We start from the raw sequence: 26003 nt of genomic DNA, 5'->3' as shown, positions 1-26003 counted from the left end.
AAGTTGTTTAGAAATAATGAGAGGGAACCTTCTTGCTTTGTTACTGATCTTAAAGGGAAAGCATTCAGTCTTTTACTATAAAGTATGATGTCAGCTGCAAATTTTTTAGATGCCTATTTATCAGGTTGAGAATGTCTTCTTCTATACTTAGTTTGCTGAGAGTTTTTTTAGTCATAAATGGGAGTTAAATTTTATCAAAGCTTTTTCTGCATCTATTAAGATAATTGTGTGGTTTTCTATTTTAGTCTGTTTACATGGTACATTACACTGATTGTAAAGTTAAACCAAAGTTGTGTTCCTAGGATAAACCCCACTGATCATAATGTATTATCATTTTTTTTATATATGGCTAGACTTAGTATGTTAAATTTTCATAAGAAATTTTGAGCCTATATTCGTAAAAGAGATTAGTTTTCTTTTAGTGTATACCTCTGGTTTTTGTATCATAGTAGTGATATTCATAAAATGTTTCTTCCTCTTTTTACTTCTCAAAGAGTTTAAATGTAAATCTGGCATTATTTCATCCTTTAATATTTGGTAAGATTCACCAGCTTACCATGTGGGCATGAAGTTTTCTTTTTGGAATGTTTTTAAGCTATATAATTTAATTCTTTTAGTTATGTCAAACTAGTGAAGCATATCTATTTCTTTTAAATAGAGCCTTAGTAGTTTGTTCCTTCTTTCAAGAAATTTGTCCATTTCATCTAACTTATTCAATTTATTTGGTTTAAGTTGTTAATAACATTTCTTTAATATTAATGCCTGTAGGATTTGTAGTGATGTCTACTCTCTCATTCTTGACATTGGCAATTATTCTCTCTCTCTCTCTCTTTTTCCCTTGAACAATATGAATAAAGCAGAGCTTCTCAAACTTGGTGCTATTGACATTTTGGGTCAAATAATTCTTTGTTGTGGGGAGCTGTCTTGTGCATAGCAGAGTTTGAACAGCATCCCTGGCATTTACCCACTAGATGCTAGTAGCAACGACATCCCTCCCAATCCTGTTGATCGAAGATGTCTCCAGACGTTGCAAAATGTCCCCTGGTGTGGGAGGAATCACCACTGTGCTACAAGTTTGTAGACTTTTGTCACATTAATTTTTAAAAAATATATATTCTGGTTTTTTATTTCATTGTTTTCTGCTCTTTATAATTACCTTCCTCTTATTTACTCCGGGTTTCATTTTTTCCAGCTTCATTAGTTTAAGATCTTCCTTTTTTTACTAATATAAGCATTTAATGCTATATATTTCTCTCGGCACTGCTTTAGCTGTGTCTTATAAATCTTGTATGTTATGTTTTTTTGTTTTCATACAGTTCACATTGTTTTATAATTTCTTCTTGGATTTCTTTAACCTGGGGGTCTTAGTCTGTTCTGGTTGCTACAACAAAACACCATAGACTTGGTGTCTTATAAACAACAATATTTTTTTCTCACAGTTCTGGGTGCTGGATGTCCAAGACCAGGGAGCAAGCATTGCCATGTTCCTCTGATGAAGGCCCTCTACTACCAACTCTCTGTGTCCTCCCAGGGCTGAAGGAGCTAGAGATCTTTCTGGAATTTTTTCTAAGGGCACTAGTCCCATTCATGAGGACACTGCCCTCATGACCTGATCACCTCCCAAAGCTCCACCTCCTAATACTATCACATTGGGCATTAGGTTTTCAACATATGAATTTTAAGGCAACACGGACATTCAGACCATAGCACAGAGGTTATTTTCAAATATTTGGAAACAATGACCAATACCTTCCTGTTATTGATTTTTAGTTTAAATTCATTATGACAGCCATATTTATTATTATTTCAGTTTTTAAAAAGTTCTTGAGACTTGTTTCTATCCCAGAATATATAGTCTATTTTAGTGAGTGCTCCATGTGCACTTGAAAAAAATGTGTATTGTGCTGGTGTTTGGTGGAATGTTCTACAAAAGCCCTGTCAGTTTGGTTGTATTCTTAAAGTCTTCTGTAATGCTACAAATTTTCTATGTATTTGTTCTATTAATTAACAAGAGAGAATTGTTATAATCTCTGTATAATTGTGGACTCATCTATATCCCTTTCTAGTTCTACCAATTTTTGGTTCATGTATTTTAAATTTTTGTTATTATGTACATACACATTTGTAACTTATCATCTTGATGAATTTACCTTACTAAGCATTATGATCTTTATCTTGATAATAGTTTTCATTCTGAAGAAGTCTACTTTGTTAGATATGACCACAGCCACTATAGTTTTCTTATAATTAGGTTTGTATTTTATAGCTTTTCTCCATCTCTTTACTTTTAAACTATGTGTAATTTTATATTTTCAGTGGGTTTCTTACAGACAGCATATGGTTGGGTCATGCTTTTTTAAAAATCAAAACTGACAATCTGTGCCTTTTAATTGGAGTGTTTGGGACATTGACATTTAATGTAATTATTAATATAATTGGTTTTAAATCTACCATCTTGCTATCTTTTTCTGCTCCTGCCACCATCTTATTCATTTCTGGTTTGTTTCTATTGGTCAATTTTTCTCCTGCTTCTGGGTCATATTTTCCTTTTTTCATCCTTGCCTGTTTTTGATTGGCTTCTGGACACTGAATCCGAAGGATTTTACAATGTAGGAAGCTAGAATTTGTCATATTCCTTTAAGTAGGATCAAACTTTGTTCTAGTGTGCAGATAAGTTACTTGAGATAAGTTTGATCATTTTGAGACTTACTTTTAGATTGTCTTGGAGTACACAGACAGCAGCCTTTACTCTGGGCTGAGTTTATCTCCACTATTTTGGTAATGCCTTTCTGAGGACTCTAAACAACGCCTTTTACATTATGATGTCTCTCCACTCTGGCTGTTGGGAATATTCTTAGCCTTCTTTGAGCTGCAGGAATTGTCTAGCTTACTGCTTCAAATGTTCTTTCCTCCACCTTGAGTAATTTCAAACTCTCACTCATGTGCAGATTAGGGTTTAGCCAGAGATTCAAAAAGATTCCTCTGCAGAGTTCATTCTGTGTTGTGGGAGGATAGAGGCTGGGTGGGTAATGTGTGTCTAGCAACTTCCTGATGATACTCTTCCCCCCAAAATTCCAGCTGACTTGTCCTTTCTGAAATCCAATCTCCAATCTCTCTCTCCTGAACTCAGTGAAACCAAGAGGTTCTTTTTTGGTTCCCCTGCCTGCCATGGTCCTGGCCCTCAAAGCTCCCTTTGGCCATGAACTGAGGCAGTTGTAGGATCCACCTTATTGTGTTTCCCTTCTTTCAGAAATCACAATTCTGCACTGCCTGATTTACAAATGTTTGAAAACTGTTATTTCATATATTTAGACCAGGTTTCTAGTTGTTTAAAGCAAGAAGGTAAATCCAGGGCCTGTTACTGTATTATGACTGAATGTGGAAATCTGCCACCTTCATTTTTACAGGTTATTTTCATTAAATGTACAGTTATGGTGGTGATTTTTTTTCTTTCTGATTTTAAAGATGTCTTTTTACTGTCTTCTAAATTCTGTTGTTTCAGATGAGAAAATAGTGCACATTTGTATTATTGTTCCCTTGTGCGTAGTATGAAAATTTTCTTGGGCTGCTTTCAAAATGTCTTTATCTTTGATTTCAGACAGTTTGATTATGATATTTGTAGGCAAACTTTTCTTTGTATTTATCTTGTTCATGGTTTGCTGAGCATCTTGAGTTGTAAATTTATGTTGTTCCCTAAATTGGCAGAGATTTTAGTCATTATTTCTTCTAATATTTCTACTGCCCCAATCTCTCTCCTTTATTTCTGAGATTCTAAGTTCATGCATGTTAGACCTTTTGATATTGTCCAATAGGTAACTGAGGCTTTGCACATTTTTCTGCAATTTTTTTTCCTCTCTGTTCCCAGATGGTCTACTTTATATGAAACTTTCTTCAAGTTCACTAGCACTTTCTTCTGTTATCTCCAATCTCCTGTTTCGCCTATCCAGTGGGTATTTTATTTCAGATATTAATGTTTCAATTCTATGATTTTAATTGTTACTAACATTTTTTATTTCTCCTCTGACATTCTCTATTTATTCATTTACTTTAACATATTTTCCTTTATGGCATTAAGCACAGTTAGAAAGCTGCTTTAAAGTCTTTTTTAATTTCAACATCTAGGTCATGTTTGGGTTTGGCTTCATTGGTTGCCTTTATTTGAGCACTGGTCACATGTTCTTATTTTTTCATGTGTCTGCTAATTTTGAATTATATCCCAAACATTTCAAATGATATGTTGTGGAGGTTTCAGATTCCCATAGTCCTTCTTTAGAATATTGAATTTTGCTTTATCAGGCAATTTTCTCGACTTCACTCAAACTATAAATTCTCTCTTCCCTATTGTGAGAAGCAGCAGAAATCTAGTTTATTTCTTTTAGCCTTTGTTGGGCTGCTTGGGGCCTGCCTTATGCATGTGTAGTTCAGGGATCAGTCAGGGATTTGAACAAAACTTTAATATACAAAATACAGGGCTCCTCCTCCAGGTTTCTCCTTTCTGAGATTTCCTCTTCAATTTCTAGCTGCTACAGTGCCCCTGAAATTTGTCCTCTGATTCTTCATGCCAGTAGGACAATGGATTTTCTGGCCAAATTTTAGCCACCCCATCTGGCCTGGACTTGGGTCTGTTTTCAGGAAAAAAGCTAAGGAAAAAATGAGAAACTTATCCCATGATATTTCTTCCTTCTGCTATCAAGTTTCTGCCTGTTTTTGTTTGCTCTCCAGTGCCTTCATGTAGTTGTTATATTGTTTCTACAGTTCATAGTTATTGGAAGGATACTTGGTCCAATAGGAGCTATCCTTCCAGTATCATAAACTAGAATCCCATTGCTCTGGCTTGGATTCTTTTTTTTTTTTTTAATGCTTTTAATATACAAATACAAAGCCTTATACTTGTCCATCATAAATAATTTTTCTGTTCATTCTCACAGGTAAATCCAATCTTTCATAAACCCATCTATTCTTACCTCAACTACCCAAAATGATATTATCACCCCAAGTACAAATATTTTGCTGTGTTGTCACTTTTCCAAATCATTTATTAATTCATTAAGTCCTTACAGAACTCTCCTATTTACTGATTTCTATTCAGAAAAACACTTGTTTATCTACACCCTTTGTTCCTGTCTCTAAATTTTACACAAGATAAAATAGCCTCTTCAGGGGTGCCTGGGTGGCTCAGTTGGTTAAGCGACTGCCTTCGGTTTGGGTCATGATCTCAGGGTCCTGGGATTGAGCTCCACATCGGGCTCCCTGCTCACTGGGGAGCCTGCTTCTCCCTCTCCCTCTGCCCCTCCTCCCTGCTTGTGCTCTCTCTCTCTCTCTCAAATGAATAAATAAAATCTTAAAAAAAAAACTAAAAAACAAATAGCCTCTTCACTACACCATGACCAGATTTTGAAAGCAGCTTGTGTGGAATTTTGTTAAAAGGTCTTTTGAAATTCTCGTTAGATTGTATCAAATCATGCCTTTTTAGCTCTTTAAGGATGCAAGTAAATTATTAACAATTTTTTTAAATGTTCCTTTGGAGGACCCATGTTGCCTTGTAGGTTATTTTAAGAGTTTGATAGTCCAATCCTTTATTAATTATAACCTACTATCAGTTTATCTGGGTTGGAAATAAATATAATAATTTAACTTTTTTTTATCTTTTTTTTTATTCTTATGTTAATCCCCATACATCACATCATTAGTTTTAGATGAAGTGTTCCATGATTCATTGTTTGTGCATAACACCCAGTGCTCCATGCAGAATGTGCCCTCCTCAATACCCACCACCAGGCTAACCCATCCTCCCACCCCCTCCCCTCTAGAACCCTCAGTTTGTTTTTCAGAGTCTATCGTCTCTCATGGTTCGTCTACCCCTCCGATTTCCCCCGCTTCATTCTTCCCCTCCCGCTACCTTCTTCTTCTTCTTCTTTTTTTTTTTTCTTAACATATATTGCATTATTTGTTTCAGAGGTACAGATCTGAGATTCAACAGTCTTGCAAAATTTAAAGCCCTTGGATTCTCCCTGGATTTTTTAAACTAAGACTACATTTGTAATCCTCTAGTCTTCTGGCATGGGAGTCATAACATGTCAAACTTTACATTTTGGCCACCCATCCTTGCTGTGATACCTCAGTTACTCTAAGAGTGTGATCTGATTTTAGTGATTTAAACTAAATTTATTTTGCTAATAACAACTAATATTTATTGTGCATGTATTACATGCCAGACAATGTTCTAAGTGTATGATCTCATTTTCTTCTCCAGTAACCCTATAAATTGACTATCTTCCCATTTAGAGATATAAATCTATTGGAACACATCTGTTCCAACACCACAATGGTGGTATTGACCACCATTTGGTCTAAGGCTTCCAGTTTTTTTCAACGTGGAGGAAAATTTGGAACTGTACATCTTCTTTTCCAGTATACTTTCAAAACACAAGCTTTCATGATGCATTGTTTAAGCTAGCTCTGTAAGGATAATATAAGTTCCCTCCAGGGCAGAGAGGACTTTAAATAGTAGAAGAAATGGCAAACACAAGAGGTTGTCAATCAAAAAAGTACAAGTGCTGAAGCTGCCAGTAGAAATAGACTAGCATGTTGTAGGATAATAAATCACATTTTATTACTCTTAGAGTCTCATTCTTCCATTAATGTTTGAATAAAACAGTCATGTTTTATAAAGTTTTCTTTTGTGTGTGTTTTCCTTACTCAATTTACCTGCCCCCAAAGTCTGTCTCTTTCTTTCCCCATTTGGGGCTATAGTTTTTCTTTCTCTGTCATTCAGTTTGAGGCATCCCCTTGGGCTTCTTCTCACTCTTAGGAGATCCTCTCATTTTTTTAAACTTCATTTTTGTTGAAAGATCCCTCTATCATTGTCTCTAAAAAAAAAAAAGGTTTTATTTTTCCATTCTTCACTTTTCATATTGCTTAGCCAACTGAGACTCCTTTTCATTCTTTGTATTTTTAATTGCCATCTTCCGCCCACACTGCTCTTTCTCCGTTCCCCTCATAATTTTCTTTTCTTTTCACAATTTATTTTTAATGTCCACAACTAACTAGCTTGTTTAATTGCCCCAGCATTTATAATTTCTCCTTAGTGGCATCCTTTTCCTTTCTTCTTTCCTTAAACTTGTCTTCCAGCACTCACTCTGGTAATGCACTGAGTTGAAACAAGAATTCATTGCTTTCCACTACTTCAGTCATTGCCCTGCTTTTCAAAAACAGGTCCTTCAAATTACCTACTCTATTTTATTTTCAGACTATAATCTTCCCTTCAGCGTGGGTAAAAATGTGACAGGCATAGCTAGAAGATATAGTTAGAAGCTGCCTACATCAATCACATAGAATATCTGTAACAAAAGCACATCCGAACGTAAGGATGGGAGTGCAGGTGCTCGTACTAATGAAAGCAATGTATCTATGTGTTAGGAGGGAGTGGAAAACGGTTCTCTTAATCAAGGATATGAAAAATGAGGTGGGGTTGTTTTTGTTCTCAGTGTCCTGAAGTTATAATCCATTGAGAACACAATCAATGTTGAAAAACATTGTTTAAAAAATGTGGGGGTTTTTTTAGAAAAAAAATGTATTTTAGAGTCTCACTGCTTTCCTTTGGAGGTAGCATTTTACACCACCTTGTATTTGTTTGGTCCTTATTTCCAAAGTGTTTTTAAGATTATCTCAGTTAATTCTGGTAATTACTCTGAGAGAAAAGGACTGCAGGGATAAGCATGGAATTTCAGTTGTCTGACATGTAACTATTTAATAATAAACAAGGATTGAAATGTATGCCTATTGCATTGTGTATTTTCTTTTCTTTTTTTTTTTTTTTTTTTGAGATTTTATTTATTTGACAGAGAGAGACACAGCGAGAGAGGGAACACAAGCAGGGGGAGTGGGAGAGGGAGAAGCAGGCTCCCGTGGAGCAGGGAGCCGGACGCGGGGCTCGATCCCAGGACCCTGGGATCATGACCTGAGCCGAAGGCAGCCGCTTAAGGACTGAGCCACCCAGGTGCCCCAGTGTTGTGTACTTTCTCAGCTTTCATTTCTCTGCCACTGTCCCCACCCTACTTTGGCACCTCCTGGTTCTATACTCCTGTTTTTCTCTCCTTTTATAATTCCTAAGACCTTTCACATGTGTTGCTAGGAGAGCTAGTATGACTTGTAATTGAGGGAGAAGAAAGTAGTCATCATTTTCCTATACTCAAATGAAGTTGACCATATATATACTCTATGTGTTTAAACCTCATCTGATAATTATTCAAGTTCAAAGCTAATTCCTTTCCCAGAAGGGTTCCTTAAAAAAAAAAAAAAATTCAGCAGAGAGAAAGGACAGAAGAATCAAGGGTGGAAATGATAGGAAAGACCGTTTAGCAGAGAGGAAGGCTAAGAGCCCCACACGGGTAGGAGGCTGAGGGATAGAAAATGTTTTCACCATCTTTCTTGTTTTTACCTCCATGGCCTCTTGTAGTGTCAGTGACAGCTGTGACCCTCCCCCAGGGTCTAGACTATCCAGGAGTCCAAAGTGTACTTCCCTTTGCTTCTTCGTGGGGGGAGCAACACCTGAATGTTCCCAAAGGCTTCTTTTCTTTATCACAAGCATTCGAAAATTCTCTCGAAGTGCTTGCAAGGCAATCTGGTTTTTGTCCCCTGCTTTGTTTACTTTCTACAAAACCTCAAAGGACTGAGACCCCGTGTTTTCATGAAAATACAATCCATTTTTCCCTACCATTTTCAGGTATGTGCCCAAGGTTACCCATTTCACAGCTCACGTTTAGCTTCCACTGGACCTGGTGTAGGGTTGACATGGTATAAGGAAGCTCTGGGCTTGCCCCCAGGTAAAGCAGGCCCAATTCTGTTGTAGACCATAATGCTGCTGAGCTTCCTCTAAGTCTTTTATCATCTGGTAGGCTTCCTCACTAAAAACTTCAATTGCAAGCATTTGCTTTATCAGCCTCTGGTGAGGGGTGGGGGGGTGGGGGTGAGGGTGAGGCAGTGTGGGAAGTAGGTAGGAATAGAGGCACAACTGAGCATATATACCCTCTGTCTACCTAATCCTGCAAAAAATGTGATAACCCCATTGCACTAATAAATAGGAGAAGCCAGCTGGATAGCCAAGGCTCTGTGGTCTGTGGTCACAATTCTTGGTCCAATCTAAGTTGATGAAAACTTCTCTTAAAAAATATTTGGTTCTAAAACTAACTTGAATACCAAATCTGGTGTGAAATAGATCTTATCCTGTTTCCCTGCCATCAGTCACTTTTCAGATTTCATCCTGGAATACAAACACGCTCGATAAATTTAGTCTGTCCACAGAGAAGCACTATATGTTTTTAATGACCAATAACACTTTATCAGGAGAAATCTATTTTCCATGTCTGTAGCCCAGTAAGTGGCTGCGTGAGCTGCCTTTTCCATAGCCACAACTCTTGCTGATGCTTTTCCAAAGAACCACATAAAACAAGAAAAATATGTTGTGAACGTTATTGAAAATAAACTGGTTTTGAGACAATGAAAACATTTTATTTATTTAGATTAAAGCAGATTGGCAGTGGCCTGCTTTTAAACCATGTTGTCTATGAAATCGAAGCAATGCATTCATCTTGATTTCTCATGTCCATTGTCCCTGTTTTAAAACAACTTCAACAACTCTCTGTTATTTGCTTGTTTAACTTCGAATCTGTTCGGGCCTAAAATTAACCAAGTGCACTGAAATGCCATCACTTACACATAGCCAGCAGCCTCCTTTAGCCAAGCCACTTGACTTGGCAGAGTATTCAGAGCTCAGAAGATGAGAGATTCTCTTTGATAATGAAGCCATGGTGCATTCTGGGATTTGGTAAGGGGAAGAAAGTATTTGCTAGGATCAAAGCTAAAATTGAGAAACTCCTCATGAAAGAGTTAGAAGTCAGGCTGTGTGGTACATCCCATAAGTCCAGCGTGTATGTACATCCCATAATCTCCAGAATCAGCCTGACAATGAACAAGGAAGAAATGAATGATTCACACAGGTTCCAAGTGGTTTTGTAACCTGATATGATCATTTCTAAAATCATTCTCCACCTCCACAAGTCTGAGATGTGTGAAAAGGCATACGGAAATATCTTCAAGATAAAAACTTAGCAGTATTTTTTTTTATATATACTAAACTGATGAGGGGCACCTGGGTGGTGCAGTTGGTTAAGCTTCGGACTCTTGGTTTCAGCTCAGGTCGTGATCTCTGGGTCCTGGGATGGAGCCAGGGATTGGGTTCTGCACTCAGCTTGGAGTCCGCTTCAGACTGTCTCTCTCTCCCTCTGTCAGCTTTGCAACTGGCACAAAATTTAAGTCTTCTAAATACCTATCTAGATATCTAAATAAGTATTCTAAATATACTCCAAAATAAGTGACTACATAAGAAACACTGTACCTCAGAAATGAAGATGGAAGCATTTATGTGGGCCCCATCGTCAGGGATGTGCAGATATATTTTCTAGGTGTCCCTTGGGTTGTACATATCGGCGCCATTGTTCATTTATAATTATTTCTAATTAAAGAATTATAAGCAGCACTCACACACATGTTTTTCTTTTCTTTTTGGAAAAGATCATCAAATCACATAATTAGATGATGAAGAATTTAATTTACAGAGTATTTCCTAAAGAAATCTGATCTTTTTCTTTTACAAAGTGCACTTAAATCATATTGAATATCGATAAATGGAATGAGGTGGAGAAATCATGGTTCTCAACAGGCATACAGGAAAAATCCAAAAGACCTTTATAAGAAAGGCATTGTTAGAAACCTGGAAATGAAAGGAAAACTAAAAGAATCTTTCATCTTTCGGCTCTTATTTTGAAAGAATAAGGAACTGCTTTGAAATTCAAATATCTTATTCTTAAAAACCCAAAGCATTTTCAATAAGGAAATAATTTTCAACTTTTTATTAAATAAGAATCATAGGAGTGGTGTTTAAATTATGTAAAATTCTGGATTAGTGGAGTACAAATTAAAGAGGAATTACAGTAAAATAAAAACACATTGTACAAGCTTAGTTTTAGAGGTCCTTCAAAACTTCAGCCACAAAGCAGGATTTGGGAACACGCTGCGATTCTTGACTATGCGGGTAGCGGCTGTCTCCTGAGTTTGGAAGGGGCTAAACGCCTGAGTTGCCAGGGTTTCGTTTCTCATAGTATACCATATTGCAATGGCTTTGCAGTCTTTCCCCAGAATTTAGTGTGAGAGGAAGACAAATTGGAGCTTCAGAGCAAAAGTGAGCAGCTGAGCTTTCGTCATGGGAGAAAGGGAAGATCTATAACTGGACACATATGATAGTCATTTACTTTGTTATTAATGCTTTTGAACCTGAGTGCATCTAGCATTACAGATATCACACAAGGAAGAGGCCATTCTTTTGGCTGAACTGAGCTCAGAGAAAGAATCCAAGGATCTCTCTGGTGGACCTGAATACTCTGGGCAAGTTTTTCCCATCACTCTTTGTTTATTGCCACTTGGCCCCATTTGTTATCTCTATTATGGGCTACATATATTCACTGATTCATAGAGGCTCATATTGTGGATTTGGGGGGAAATAACACCTCAGAGCCTAGTTGGAGCTCTAACCTAACTGAAAAATAGGGTAGGAGTCATGTGGATAGAGATCAAAAGATCTGAGTTAGTAATAATAAAGCTATTTGTTCAATAGTGTTTAGGTGTAGCCAAAAATGAGCTTAATCACATTTTCTGAATTAAACATTCACCCCAGAACATAAGCTTTCTGTAGTCAGGCATCTCCTCAAAAAGAAAGTAGAAGCCCAATTTTGCACCCAAATTCATCTATCACCATAAATGGTAAAGGAGACCTCAGGAGTATCACTTTACTGTGGTAGTTTTCAAATGTGTTCCAGGACCTGGGGACTCCACATACATCTTCAGGAACCCACAAGGCTCCTTTTACTTATTAAAATACATTCATGTTTTTCCATGAATCATTAGCTTATTGTTTTGGTTTTGGTTTCTAATAGTTTGTTGTTTTTAATGAAGAGTTTTTCATTGTATGGAGGCACCACAGTTTCTTTATTCATTCACCCACTGAGAGACATCTGGGTCGATTCCAGGTTTGGGCGATTATGAAGAAACTCCTATGAACATTCACATATGGGTTTTTGTATAAGCCCAGTTTAACATTTTTTTTCTTCTTTGCATCATGCATTGGTGATGTATTTAAAACTCTTGGTCAAACCCAATGTCACACAAATTTTTTTCCTATGTTTTCTTCTACAGGTTCTAGAATTTTGGATTTTAGATTATGTCTACAGTCTAGTTTAAGTTCCTTTTTACATAAGGTATTAATTAGAAGTCAGTCTGGCCCTTTTTCATGATAGGAATGGGAGTATGTTTCTTGCAGTTGATTATATTTTACTGTGAAAAGAGAAGTCTATTAAATTGGTTTTTTTTGCCCAGGAAAATACAGTTATTTTCCTTTCTTACCACTTGCTTGGGGTTTTCTAAAAAATTTTATTGAGACAACTTTGACATATGAAAATTAAATATATTTAAGGTATACAAACTGATGTTTTGATATATATGCATTGTGAAGTGATCACCACAGTAAAACTAAATAACTTATCCACCATCTCTAGATCTCATTATGCATATGTGTGTTTAGAAGATTTAACTTAAGATCCATAAATTTTTGTTATTTATGTTAGTAGGCAATAGGTATAATATTTTTATATTCAAATAACAAACATTTTTAAAATCATTCATTTTTAATTTTTTAAAAAGATTTTATTTATTTGAGAGAGAGAGAAAGCACAGGAGTTGGGGGAAGAGCAGAGGGAGAGGGAGAAGCAGACTCACCGCTGAGGCTGAGTAGAAAGCCTGGTGGGCTGAATGCTTAAACGACTGAGGCACCCAGGCCTCACTCATTCATTTTTTTTTTAAATTTTATTTATTTATTTGACAGAGAGACACAGTGAGAGAGGGAACACAAGCAGGGGCAGTGGGAAAGGGAGAAGCAGACTCCCCGCTGAGCCAGGAGCCTGATGCGGGGCTCGATCCCAGGACTCTGGGATCATGACCTGGGCAGAAGGCAGACGCTTAATGGCTGAGCCACCCAGGCGCCCCACCCTCATTCATTTTTAATTTCTAATGGGTGTGACGTCATTTCTTTCCAGGTTGAAGTAACAGGATATATATAACCTCCTACATTAAACAATTAAAAAAGAAAGACAGAACATACGAAACAATGGTTTTAGACATTGGATTGCATGTAACACATGACTGTGACCGAAAGGGAGGGGAAAACAACAAAGAGAGTCCAACAGTTGTTGCCCCAGCTCACTTCCTCTAACATTTCCAGGCTTGCAGGCAGAGAGGGAGAAACCTACATGAAGTGTAGCCGTATTTTGGAGTTGAGGAAATGCAGCTGGGAGTGTAGGAAGGCCAGGCAACTAGAGTTCACAGGGAAGAGTAGCAGAGAGAGAGCCGCACATAGACCAAGCGTCGGAAATGTGCAGAGTCCCCTCATGTGTTCAGTGGGGTGCTGAGGAGCACATGCATGAAAGGAAACTACCTTTAATGCTGGGAAAGAACTAATTGAAAGGAACACCCAGGACAGACAGCTCATTCGTGGCCAGGAAAGCTTGGGTTCCCACGTGTCAGAGTGGAAAAAACCGTATAATATGTAAGGCCCTGGGTAGAGTGCTCAGAAGTGCATGGCCTCAGTAGGGAGGTGGTGAAATTAGTCCCACTAAACAAAGCTAAAAAGTGGACCTCAAAAGGGTCAAACTATTAATAAGCAACTCTGTCTCAAAATAAAGCTCAAAACATTTTAAGATGTATCAGAATATCCAGCACCCAAAAAGGTAAAATTCAAAATTTTTGCACCTAATAATAAATGACTTGGCATGCAGTGAATCAGGATAATCTGACCCATCTTGGGAATGACAGTGTATTTCTCATTAGAAATAATGCAACTTAGAATTCTATACTGAGAGAAAATATCTTTTTAAAATAAGGGCAGAATAAAGACTTTCTCAGATATACAAGACCTGAAAATATTCATCTTCAGCACACCTGCATTGAAGGAAACTCTAAAGTCCTTCAGGCAGAGGGAAAATAATACCAGAGGGAAATATGCATCTATATGGAAGAGTGAATAGCACTGGAAACAGCAAATATGTGGGTATAATATATATATATATTTTTTTTTTTTTTCAAAACTTCAACATCATGTTAAGGTAAAAATAATGACAATGCATGGTGGGATTTGTAACAAAGAGAAAATTAAAATGCCTGAGGTGGGGGGTGGGGGGTATAGATATGGGGGCTCAAGAGTACACTTACCCTGATGAGCACGGGGTAATGTACAGAATTGTTGAGTCATTATACTAGACACCTGAAACTAATATAACACTGTATGTTCATTATAACTCAGTAAAAAAAAATTTTTTAACTTCTAAAGCTAACCTATCGTTAAGAGTAGCTTGTTTCATGAAGTAGTGAACTAACTGAACCTGGAATATTCAAATAAGGGCTACAGGAAAAATGTATCAAATAGTTATTTAGCACATGGAGTATAGAGCACCTAGTGCTAATATAAGTGAGTCTGGGATTAGATGAAAACTGGATTGGATATACTATGTATTTGTCACTTCAAATTATGTGCGATGGCCTGAATATTTCATTCTTAAAACCAGCAAAATATTTTAGGTACGTGTTAGAGGATTTAACGTTGACCTCACTAACACTTAAAGTTTTTAAAGACTTTCCTAAGGAAAGAAAATGCATGACAACACTAAGACACAGAGTGGGACAGAGAAATGGAAGTATACACGTTTCTCGGCCTTTTGGCTAAGATCAAGGTACAGCTTAAGGGTCTTATCATGTACAGGAATTTATATAATATTACTTGTCGGTAGAGGATAATGAGTTAAAGACATATACTATCAACCCTAAAGCAACCATTGGAAAAATGGAAAAGGTATAACAAGTGTATTCATTTCCTGTTACAGCTACCACAATTTACCATAAACTTAGTGGCTTAAAACAACATGAAGGTGTTCTCTTACAGTTCTGTAAGTCAGAATTCTAAAATGGGTCTGGGGTGTTGGGTTTCCTCTGGAGGCTTTCAGGGAGAATCTCTTCCCTTGCATTTTCTGGCTTCTAGAGTCAGCCTACATTCCCCGATCCACGTCCCCTCCTCCATTTTCAAAACCAGCAGCATAATTACTTCTTCTCTGACCTGCCTCCCTCTTACTAAGAACTCTTATGATTACCTCAGGCTCACCCAGATAATCCAGGATAAGCTCTCCATCTCAAGATTCTCAACTCAATCACATCTGCAAAGTCCCTTTTGCCACATAAAGTAATATATTCGCAGGTGAGGGTTAGGACGTGGACATCTTCATGATTCCAGGTCACAATTAGCTTACCACAGCTAAAAAATCAACAAAGTAGATCAAATGGAATAATAATAATAATAAAAATTCTACTAATCCAAAAAGGCAGGAAAAAGGGAAAAAAAGTGAACAAAGGCCAGTTGGGGGAAATATAAAACAATATAAAAATTGTAGATTTAAACCCAACCATGACAATGGCATTAAATATCAACACTCCAGTTGAAAGGCAGAGATTTTCAGATTTGATAAAAAAGCAAGATACAACTATATGCTGCATATAAGAATCCCACTTGAAGGGTAAAAACAGATAAATTCAAAGTAACAGGACAGAAAAAGATCTATTGTGTTGGTGCTAATCATAAGAAACATGATCATTTCATACTGAGAAAGAGATCACTTCCTCAAAAGGATACAATAATTCTAAATGTCTATGTATCTAACAGAGTTTCAAAACACTTGAAGTAAAAACCTGTTAGAAATGAAAAAGGAAGTAGACTAATCTACAATTATAGACAGAGATATCAATATTCCTCTCTCAATATTCAATAAAATAAGGGGAAAGAAAATCAGAAAGGATACAAAAGACTTGAAGAATACTATAAGCCAACTTGACCTAAGCCACATTTATGGAATATTCTACTTAAAGAGTAGCCAAATGCACATTCTTGATGGTGTACAAAAACATAACCAAGGCACAATGTGTTCTGGGGCACAAAATAAGTCTCGATAAATTTTGAAAGATTAAAATCATATAAAATATATTCTTTGATAACAATGGAATTATTAAAATAGAAAACAATAGAAAAAGATCTGGAAAAAACAAATATTTAGAAACAAAACAACGCATTTAAAAATAATTTATAGGTCAAAAAAGAAAAAATACTAAAAACCCATTTTAAATTGAATGAAATTAAAAACACATCATATCAAAATATATTTGATGCAGTGATAAAAAATACAGAGCACTAAAATGCTTACATTAGGAACACCGATGACTTAAGCTTCCAGCTTCACAAATTAGAAAATAATAGTAAATTAAAGTTGAATGAAGTAAAGGTATAGAAATAACAAATGTAAGAGAGCACAAATCAATGAAATTGAAAACAGAAAAAACATACAGTAAATCAATAAAAACAAAAGCTGGTTCTCTGACAAGGTAAACAGAGCTAATAAATCTCTAGCCAGACTGCTGATGATATAAAGAAAAGAGACCCAAGTTTCCAATATCCGGAATCAGAGAAAAGAATATTACCACCAATTCTATAGACATTCCAAGTAAAAGAACCTATCATGAATAATGTTCACCCAATATATTCAACAATGTAGATGAAATGGACAAATTCCCTGAAGGATACTATATTAGTTTACTAGGCTGCTGTAACAAAATACCACAAACAGGGGGCTGAAACGACAGAAATTTATTGCGTCATAGTTCCGGAGCCTGGATGTCCAAGATCAAGGTACTGGAGGATTGGTCTCTTCTGAGGGCTACAGGAGTATGTTCCATGTCTTGCTTCTGATGGTGTTTCAGTGATCTTTTATAGTCCTTGGCATGTAGAAGAACCAGTCTGATCTCTGCTTTCATCCTCACATGGTTTTCTCCCTCTTCTTCCCATTGTCCTCCATCTCTCTTTCCTCACATGGCATTCTTATGTAAATTGCATGATACATGAAATTGCAACTAATTCAATCTGCAGAAGCAGACAGGAGAATCTAGCTGTCTTCTACCAAGTCAAACATTGAAGAGGTGTACAAACATATAAAACGATGTTACCCTTCTCACTAAATTTATTTTTGTTCGGGAAAATAGAGTTTATTTTCATAAACATACAGATGTTGACATGAAGTAAGCTTGTTACCATTATTTTTTTTAACGAATTAACAAATAGTTTAAAGATTCGCTAATTTTAATTCTTCATATGGTAATTACTGATAAGCAGAAGCTATGTAAACAAAGGCTCTTTGGGGTCCTCGGTTTTTAGGAGTGTGGCAGGGTCCTTAAATCAGAAAGTTTGTGCTCTGGTCTAACAGAGCCATTTTATTTTATTATTTTAAAGATTTTATTTATTTATTTATTTGGAGAGAGAGACAGAGAGAGAAGGAAGGAGGGAGGGAGACAGCATGAGTGGGGGAGGGGCAGAGGGAGAGAGAGAGAAGCAGACTGCCCACTGAGCAGGGAGCCCGACGCGGGGCTGGATCCCAGGACCCTGGGATCATGACCTGAGCCGAAGGCAAACGCTTAACCGACTGAGCCACCCAGGTGCCCCTAACAGAACCATTTTAAAGATGACTAAGCTGAGGCCCATAGAGTGGAAACAAATTGCCCAAAGCAACTACCGTCTGGCAGAGCTTAGACTCAAAGCCAGGATTTCTCACTCCATATGCTTCCATTGTACCCTCTGATCCTCTCTTGTCCTGAGTCTAGGTGAAGCTTTTCTCTATTTCTCCGTCTTGTCTGCCCAACTGCGACCACTGCTCCCAAAGGCACAAACATATCAGATTTGAGTTATAAACATGGGTCACAACTTGTCACAAGCCCCACTGACCTGCCCCTCCTCAACACAGATGACTTCTTCATCCTCACCTGGTTTGGAACTACTTTAAACATTACTCATTGTCCTCCCCGAGGCCAATTATGGTAAACAGACTTTGAATCTCTACACCATTCCAGGGTGGTCCCTCATGGAGCTTTTTCCATGCAGCTCTGTTTCTAAATTCTGTTTCTCTTCTTCAATGCATTGGCACAATGCTGTATTTGCATGAATTTAGAATTTCTATAAATGAACTCTGGAAACCTTAGCCTGTGTCAAGATTATTTAGAGAGCAGAAGGAATGTGTCTTAACATGAGGGGTGGCAGGAAGGATGCCATCTCCCTGTCTGTTCACTTACCAGCAAAGAATGTGTGTGCTCTGGAAATGAAAGACGTCATTTCTACAGATGCTCATGGACGGACTCTGGATTCATTGGGGAATCTCTTCTGTCTTCAGTTGGCGGTGCCCAGGAAAAGCAATGTAACGGAACTAAAAAACAATTCCTCAGGCATTTTTTTTTTCAGCTAGCAACAAGATCACCTTCCTCTAAGATAAATATAGGTTCATTTGAATATTAAGATTAATTACTTAACACCTGCAAACATCTCAAAGGAAAACTAATTATTTGGTTTGCAATAACACTGTTGAATTAGTCCAGACCTCCTTTGAGTGGAGGTCTTTTTCGCATTCCACTGCCACCTTGTACGATGCAGTGCACCTCCTGACTGAAGTCACTGCGTCCCTGAGCAATCTGGCACTTCCGGCCTCGAGGTCCGTCACACAGTTCATTGGGGTGGAACCTTAGTGTTTTGAGCTAACATGGCTATTGACCAAATGGAACTGTCCAGGTGGGTTCTCCCCACCCAGATCATGCATTTCTCTCACAAATAATGCACCAGATCTCAAGCGATAACTCTTTGCTGTAACTTTCTCCCCTTCTGACTTCTTTAAACTTTTTTATTTGGTATACTTAACATGGACTTTTGATGGAAGGGAAATCTCTTGATGGGTTTGTGGGAGATAGTACCAATTAGAACAGAAATACATGCATTGACATGTGGAGAACTTGAATCTGATCCCTTGTTCATCCAGAGTCTTCAGCATAGCTCAGTGACTGATTTCAGTAACTAAATACCAATCTGGGAGGAAGTTTTCATATCTGCTCTTAATTATTAGTTTTCCCCAGTGCTTATATTGTTCCTGGAGAATAAAGCCCGAGCCAAGTGGTGACGAAGGGCTCATTCTTTCCCTGAGCACATTAAAGATTCAGCGCACCTCCAAGGAGCCTCCAAACTGCAGCAGAAGCTTGCTCAGGGCAACTTTCTCCCAGCGGCCACTTCTGCAGACCACTGACTAGTTGGGCAATAAAGGGGGGAAAAGAGAGGATTGGGCTCCCACCCTCAACCCCCTAGCAGGAAGAGTCAATTTGCCCCTCCTTGCCTCTTGTTTTCCACCAGACTTTTCCAAAGATGTTTCACTTAACAGGAAGCATGCATTACTGTGAACATTGAACCAAGGAGATAAAGCAGGGAAGTCAATATTTAGAAATCATTTTAACCATTTCCATACTTGAAAGTCAACAATGCAGCAAGAAATACTTTAGCAGATATACTGAGCAGCACTCGAGTTGTGAACATAAGACGTTTCTGGATGAAACAATAAATTTTTGAGCACGTCATATCCCAATGAGTGTAAAAATGGGGGCCGGAGGGGCCACGAATGGGAACTGAATTACAAAACGTGGAGCTCTGTCTTGCAGAAAAGGGCCGATGTAGGAACCACAGGTACTTTGGCTCCAAATCAACTTTTCAGTCATTGTAACAGAATTGTGGCGCTGTCCTGAAACCCAAAGTCATTCGAGGCCAGGTTCCGAAGCAGAAGGCACAGGTTTGACACACAGAGGTAACTTGCATCTTTATTTTCTTTCTTTTTTTTTTTTTAAGATTCTATTTATTTATTTGACAGAGAGAGAGATAGTGAGAGCAGGAACACAAGCAGGGGGAGCAGGAGAGGGAGAAGCAGGCTTCCCGCCGAGGAGGGAGCCCGATGTGGGACTCGATCCCAGGACCCTGGGATCATGACCTGAGCTGAAGGCAGACGCTTAACGACTGAGCCACCCAGGCGCCCGCATCTTTATTTTCAACATTTGGTAAGCAAAGGCCTCTGAGAATCACAGTTTCCCAGGCAGTCTGTGGGGAACACATGAGCCATACTGCAGGCCAGTCCCTAGGCAGCCGGCTCGATTGCCTGAGGATTTTGCCAAATAGGTCAAGGCTGCTGGTGGAAAATGTGACCCTCAGTGCATGGGCATGTGGCTGCTATAACTGCCATGGGAGGAGAGGAAGAAGAGAGGACCGGGCTAGTGGGGGTTGGGGGGCCCTGCAAGGCCCCTGCGCTTGATAATGGAGACAACCCCGCCCCCAATAGGGGCTCGCGTAAGTTGAATGAATTCACTTCAGTTTCTCTTTTATCTTTTTTTTAAGATTTTATTTATTTGAGAAAGAGTGAGCGAGCGAGCAAGAGAGAAAGAATAGGAGAGGGTTGAAGGGCAGAGGGAGAAGCAGACTCCCCACTGAGCAGGAAGCCCCTTGCTGGACCCCGGACTCGGGGATCATGACCCCCGCGGAAGGCAGACATTTAACCCACTGAGCCACCCAGGCGCCCCAGATTCTCTTTTATCTTATACTGGGGAAGACAAGGTAAGAACAAAACTTTGATAATGATCCTGACAATGGAGGAAAAGTTCGTGGGGTTTTTTTCCCTTCAAACAAATCTCTTTCTCTGTGTGCATTTTCCTTCAATATAATTCTATGCTTTATTCACAAAGAATTATACATAACTTGAGATTCCAATGTATCATTTTCTTGGGGTGGAAAAGCTGGCAACTGAAGCAGAAAGCCCCACGTTGTTGCAATTATCTTTCCTTTGCAAACCACCCCGCCCCTCTTCCCCCGCGCCGTGGTTTCCCCAGCGAAGGAGCAGAGCCGAAACGTGGGGTAGAGCGTCCAAGGAAAGAGCTTAGGAACTCTCAGGGTGAAAATGTGCTGACTCTTTAAAAGGTAGTAAAGAGCATCAGTGATAGAGTTCTGTAGACTCATTTCTCACAAAAATACAGCTGTTTACTGTTGATTTTTATGCCACTTAAGTCGATAAAAATATTTTATTTAGATGATAAATAAAATTAGCTTTGGGGGTCCAGTGAGCTTTGGGGCTAAATCATGTTGGTTTTGCCCTCAGAAGCCAATTTGGAAATAAAGGCGAAAATGATGTTATATCCTGGGAAAGACTGTATGTATAGTGTGAGTGGGTTTTCTCTCTCTCTCCCTCTCTCTGTCTCTTTGCATTTCAATAGATGGAAAAACAGATGAGGTTTTAAAAATACAAAATGTTTCCTCAATCTTTGCTAAGCTTGAATAGAACTGGTTAAGAATTAAAGAATTTGGGGCACCTGGGTGGCTCAGTTGGTTAAGCGACTGCCTTCGGCTCAGGTCATGATCCTGGAGTCCCGGGATCGAGTCCCACATCGGGCTCCTTGCTCGGCAGGAGTCTGCTTCTCCCTCTGACCCTCCTCCTTCTCATGCTCTCCGTCTCTCATTCTCTCTCTCTCAAATAAATAAATAAAATCTTAAAAAAAAAAAAAAGAATTAAAGAATTTATCAACAAATGGAAAAAGCATAGAACACGTGTTCTTTCCTAATTAAAATCTCTTAAAAATTAATAAACACCAAATGTAGAGGTCTAGATGGATTCATGCACCAGGGTGCACACACAGGGGTTATTATGTGTAGGGGCACAGAAGTAGTTCCTTGCTCTTCGTTTGCTTGTTGACTCATCATTACTGCCTCAGAAATGGAAGGAAGCTCCAACAGATAATGATATGGCAACCGCTGTGTGCAGACGCCTACATTCAAAATACAAGTCAGATCCTTGGGTTGTTAAAGCATGGAAAGGGAATACAATTGCCTTGTTTTCAAAAGGGCATTGACTTTTTCCATGGTGTCTTTGGAGGCAGGAGTGAGCTTCACAGAAGTTGCCAGTTAGGCTCTGAGTCTCATCCTGGTAGGAGAGGTTGAATCGGGGTGGGGGGGTGTTTCCAGAAATGGCTGAGAGCAAGAGACAATTAGGACCCACAGACAAAAAGAAAGGCCAGAAGCTAGTCCCTGGGATGAGAGCTGGGAATCAAATTTGAGAAGTTGACACAAATTATAAATAGAAGGTGAGGCGAAGGATCAGGAACCATGGAGGTTATGTGCAGATAAAAACTGTAGCGTATTACGTATTTTTAAAATGGAGTATGACACAAAAGAGTTCAGGGTATAGACTATAAATGAGACAGGGAAACAATGGAAAGGAAACAGCAGTGGAAAAGCTGTGCCCTTGGATGAGCATCAGTCTCGGAATGCTTCATGTTAAAAGTGAAGATTTAGGGGCGCCTGGGTGGCTCAGTTGGTTAAGCATCAGACTCTTGGTTTTGGCTCAGGTCATGATCTCATAGGTGATGAGATGGAGCCCCACATTGGCTCCCTGTTCAACGGGAAGTCTGCTTAAAGATTCTTTCCTTTGCCCCTCCCCCATCTCTCTCTCTCAAATAAATAAATAAATATTTAAAAAAAAAAAAAAGAAGAAATGAAGCTTTAACTGCCAAAAGAATTGCAAGACACAGTTTGCTCAGGGATCCAGCCTGGGGAGGGGACTCTTGACATAGAGGCAAGGCCCACCCCTTTTAACAAACCCTCACAATTTATGGATTTTTGTTTACTTTGGTTTTTGATGGTGGTTTATTTAGCTTCTGTAATTTTTTTAAACCCCAAGGAGAAAAGCGGTGATAAAATATTTACCCAAATAGGTGTAACCATTTAAAATTTTCTACTCTTTCTCCATGCCAGACTCAATCCACCAACACATTCTAAAAAACAAGTATGCAAACAAAGCCAAATTGACTCTAAATTCATTTAAAAGCAATGTAGATCTTCCCTGAAAGGGTCTTGGAGAAAAGAGAAACCAATTGTATTGCATATCTTTGGAGAGCTAAATTTCCTAACCATCCTCCTTGAACATTTCATTTCCTCCAGGAATTCTACTCCTGAAACAGTTTCTACCCCCTTACCTCCCTCTTTACCTGCTTTTCCTCTCTTCTCACCCTCCTTGCCCTCTTCAATTTTGCCCCTCACATCTTGGCTTCTGCTGGTAGCATCTTCTCTCCCATAACACAATTTCTGCACCCAATCAAAATGACTAGACATACAGGGAAACATGACTGGCCTTCTCAGCTATTCCCATTCTCTCCACTTATCACCTGTCTCTTTAGCAGAACAAGCTTCAGGTACCTAATATGAGAAAGTGCTCTTTTTCTTCAGAAAGCAAGAGAAGATAAGGATTTTAAATACTTGAAATTTATTTTTCCCTTTCACATAAGGAATTCAAATCATTGCTTTGAGTTTCTTGCTCAGCATCATACAAATTTGAGTCAAGCATCTCAATTTAGATGCTGGCGTGGAATAGAAAGAGGACTAGGTCCAGCTGGGACTGTTGGGATCGAGTCCCAACTCAGCCACTAAACTGACTGATGTGTACCTGGCAAGACTAGACAATTATGAGCTTTGTGCAACGTGAAGATGCTGGCCTGGACGAGAGGAGCTCTAGCGATGGCCAGAACTTGTGTAATTTATCACAGGTTACAAAGCACTTGTCACAGTTATTATTTCATTAAATTTTCACATGGTCTCTGAGGCATCAGGGTCCCCATTTGAAGATGATAACCACAGGGATTAGGTAATTTGTCCAAGGTCACACAGTTAGAAAGTGGTCAGAGCTGTATCAAAACCATGGATTTTTTGGTGCAGAAGCATGAAATTTTAGTGTTTGGGATTTAATGATGCAAATCCCCTCCTAGGATGTTTTATTTATCTACTGAGAAAGACAAAAATACATTTGATGTCAGTGAGATCCAATAGCTTCAGGGACAACCAGGTATTTCTATTATATTTTAACTTTTTATAAAAATTTCTTTCTACCTCTTAATTACATCACTTAGCATAGGAATCAACATTTCTGCAAATTCATTTCTCTCATCTTTTGAATAAGCTGACAATATACAGATGGTACTGCTATCAGAGAGTCAATGTGCTGGTTCAGTAACTTCCAAAATGTGCAAATCACTGGACAGCTTGTTAGAATACAAATTACCAGGCCCTACCCCAGGCACTCAAGTAGTTGGGAGCTTGGGTCCTGGTGACTTGGGCAAATAGCCTAGAGGCCACATATGAAGAAACACTGCTCTCATTTATAGCCTCTGGATATCCATAGCTACTGAGTTTTCTTGAAACGGTCAGAACAGGCTATTCCTTTCATGAAGTGCTTTGGGTTTGAGTAGAAATACAAAATCTACCCCACAACCTCTCTGATACTGGCTTACCATGGTGCTAAAAATCAGGCCTTCCATTTAAAACATTTTTTTTTCTTCTCCAAGGAGACCAATTGGACTTGAGGGCTAACATTATGCTTTCATGTTATTGTAAAATAGTTTATGCAGAGGAAAAAATCATTTGGAGTATGGGCAATTTAGGAGGGAGGAAAGGAGATGTAATGAAGAACAAAGAAAAACGGCCCAGAAAGGGAAAAGAGAAAAACCAACCAGGGCACGTGTTACCTATAGCCACGTCCTCAGCCTGGGCGCACATCCACCTGGGAAGATCTATGAAATATGAATGTCTATGTCCCACCTCCAGAGGTTCTGGTATAATTGGTCTGGGTGCAGCCTAAGCATCAGGATCCTCAAAAACTTTCCAGATGATTCAAATGTGCAGCCAAAGTGGAGAATCACCGCTTTACCGTTTTGCCCCTGCTAGCTCTGCTTAGCATACTGATGTGAGGTTTGTGTGCAACTGAAAATTATAGCTGTAATATAGAACATCCGGGGAGCCCAAATGCGAGCAGGAGACTTTATTTTCTCCTGAGGACACAGGATGTATGGACTGGATCAAAGTGTAAGGTTTTTTTTTAAAGGAAAAGCATTTGTCTTGCACTTTGGTCTCTAAAGGTGTAGATGCACATCCAATGGATCTAGACAACAGTGACCTGATTGCAAGCCCTCTGGTGTTTAGTGTGCATGTAAAAATTTACGGTTTATTGGAATGTGAACTAGCAAGGATCTCCTCGCCCACAAATGGAGTCGTTCACAGCATGTGGACTGGCCGCTCACAGCAGAGAAGGCCGTTCTCTTTTCTCTGTGTGTTGAGGGAATTGGGTTCATGAGTTTTCATGATTTCCACATACGTAAAATCCCAGCCATAATGTTGCATTTCCATTAACTGAGTGGATTACAGTTGTGTGTTCTGGCATGACTTCCAGCAACAGTCCCCATACTGGTGAAGTCTTGCTGTTTGACACTGACCTATAAAACGTGTTATAATGATCTAAAATAAGGGAAAGAAATGAAAAATAAAACTGGCCACAAAGGCATTTTGAAATGAGGTAAGATTTGGAAAGGCTTTGGCATGTGCAGTGTTCTATAAAGTCAAGTCCAAGACTCAGGCTTTCTTTCATTTTGAAAAGACTCTTGCAAATAAAGCAGTAATATTTCTATGACAGAAGACTAAAGATTGTGAGTCCATAGCAAAAGCAGTCTTAGAGACAGAATCCAGAATCGAGGGCCTGCGTGCTTAGAGTTTACCCTGCACATCTTAGAGCCAGCCGCCGGCAGTCACAGAAACCTCAAGACTGTGTCTTCACCAAGCTCAGGGAGTTACATAAAAATGTTTGAGAGAGTAATCAGGAATGACCCCCCCCAAAAAAAACCCACCTAATTTCCACATGTTTGACCACCATTTAATGGCCAAAAATAAGATCATCAACATTCTTCTAATGAAGAAGCTTACACATGCCAAATTCAAAAATAAGATGAAATATTCCAACCAACCGTTTTCTACCAAACCACACCCCAGGGCCACCTGCAGAGAAGATGTCTATTTCAAGTCTGAGAAACTCCCATACATCTCCCATACTTGTTCATCCTTTAAACTCTCTTTTCCACTCTTTAAGTGAAAAGCTGTGTAGAGTCGTGGTTAAGAATCAGCTTTGAAGACAGGAAAAGCTGGATGT

The 26003-nt window shown here is 38.7% G+C and overlaps 1 long non-coding RNA gene across 1 annotated transcript in view; it reads right to left on the bottom strand.

The window, feature by feature from the left end:
- Positions 1 to 16175: 16175 nt before the first annotated feature.
- The window catches only part of LOC123848152 (uncharacterized), a 143617-nt gene continuing 133789 nt past the window's right edge, over positions 16176 to 26003 (bottom strand). The window contains exons 6-7 of the long non-coding RNA XR_010409592.1: positions 18262 to 18392; positions 16176 to 17062 (exon numbers count right to left, since the gene is read on the bottom strand). This is a non-coding gene — a long non-coding RNA (uncharacterized LOC123848152). The remainder of the gene's footprint in view (positions 17063 to 18261; positions 18393 to 26003) is intronic.

This window comes from Mirounga angustirostris, unplaced genomic scaffold (genome assembly GCF_029215605.1).
Source record: "Mirounga angustirostris isolate CCGP_5_RB_7025 unplaced genomic scaffold, mMirAng1.0.hap1 SCAF_2, whole genome shotgun sequence".
NCBI classification, from domain to species: domain Eukaryota; kingdom Metazoa; phylum Chordata; class Mammalia; order Carnivora; family Phocidae; genus Mirounga; species Mirounga angustirostris.
Note: the sequence above shows the minus strand (reverse complement) of the source record. Positions and strands in the feature narration are given on the sequence as shown.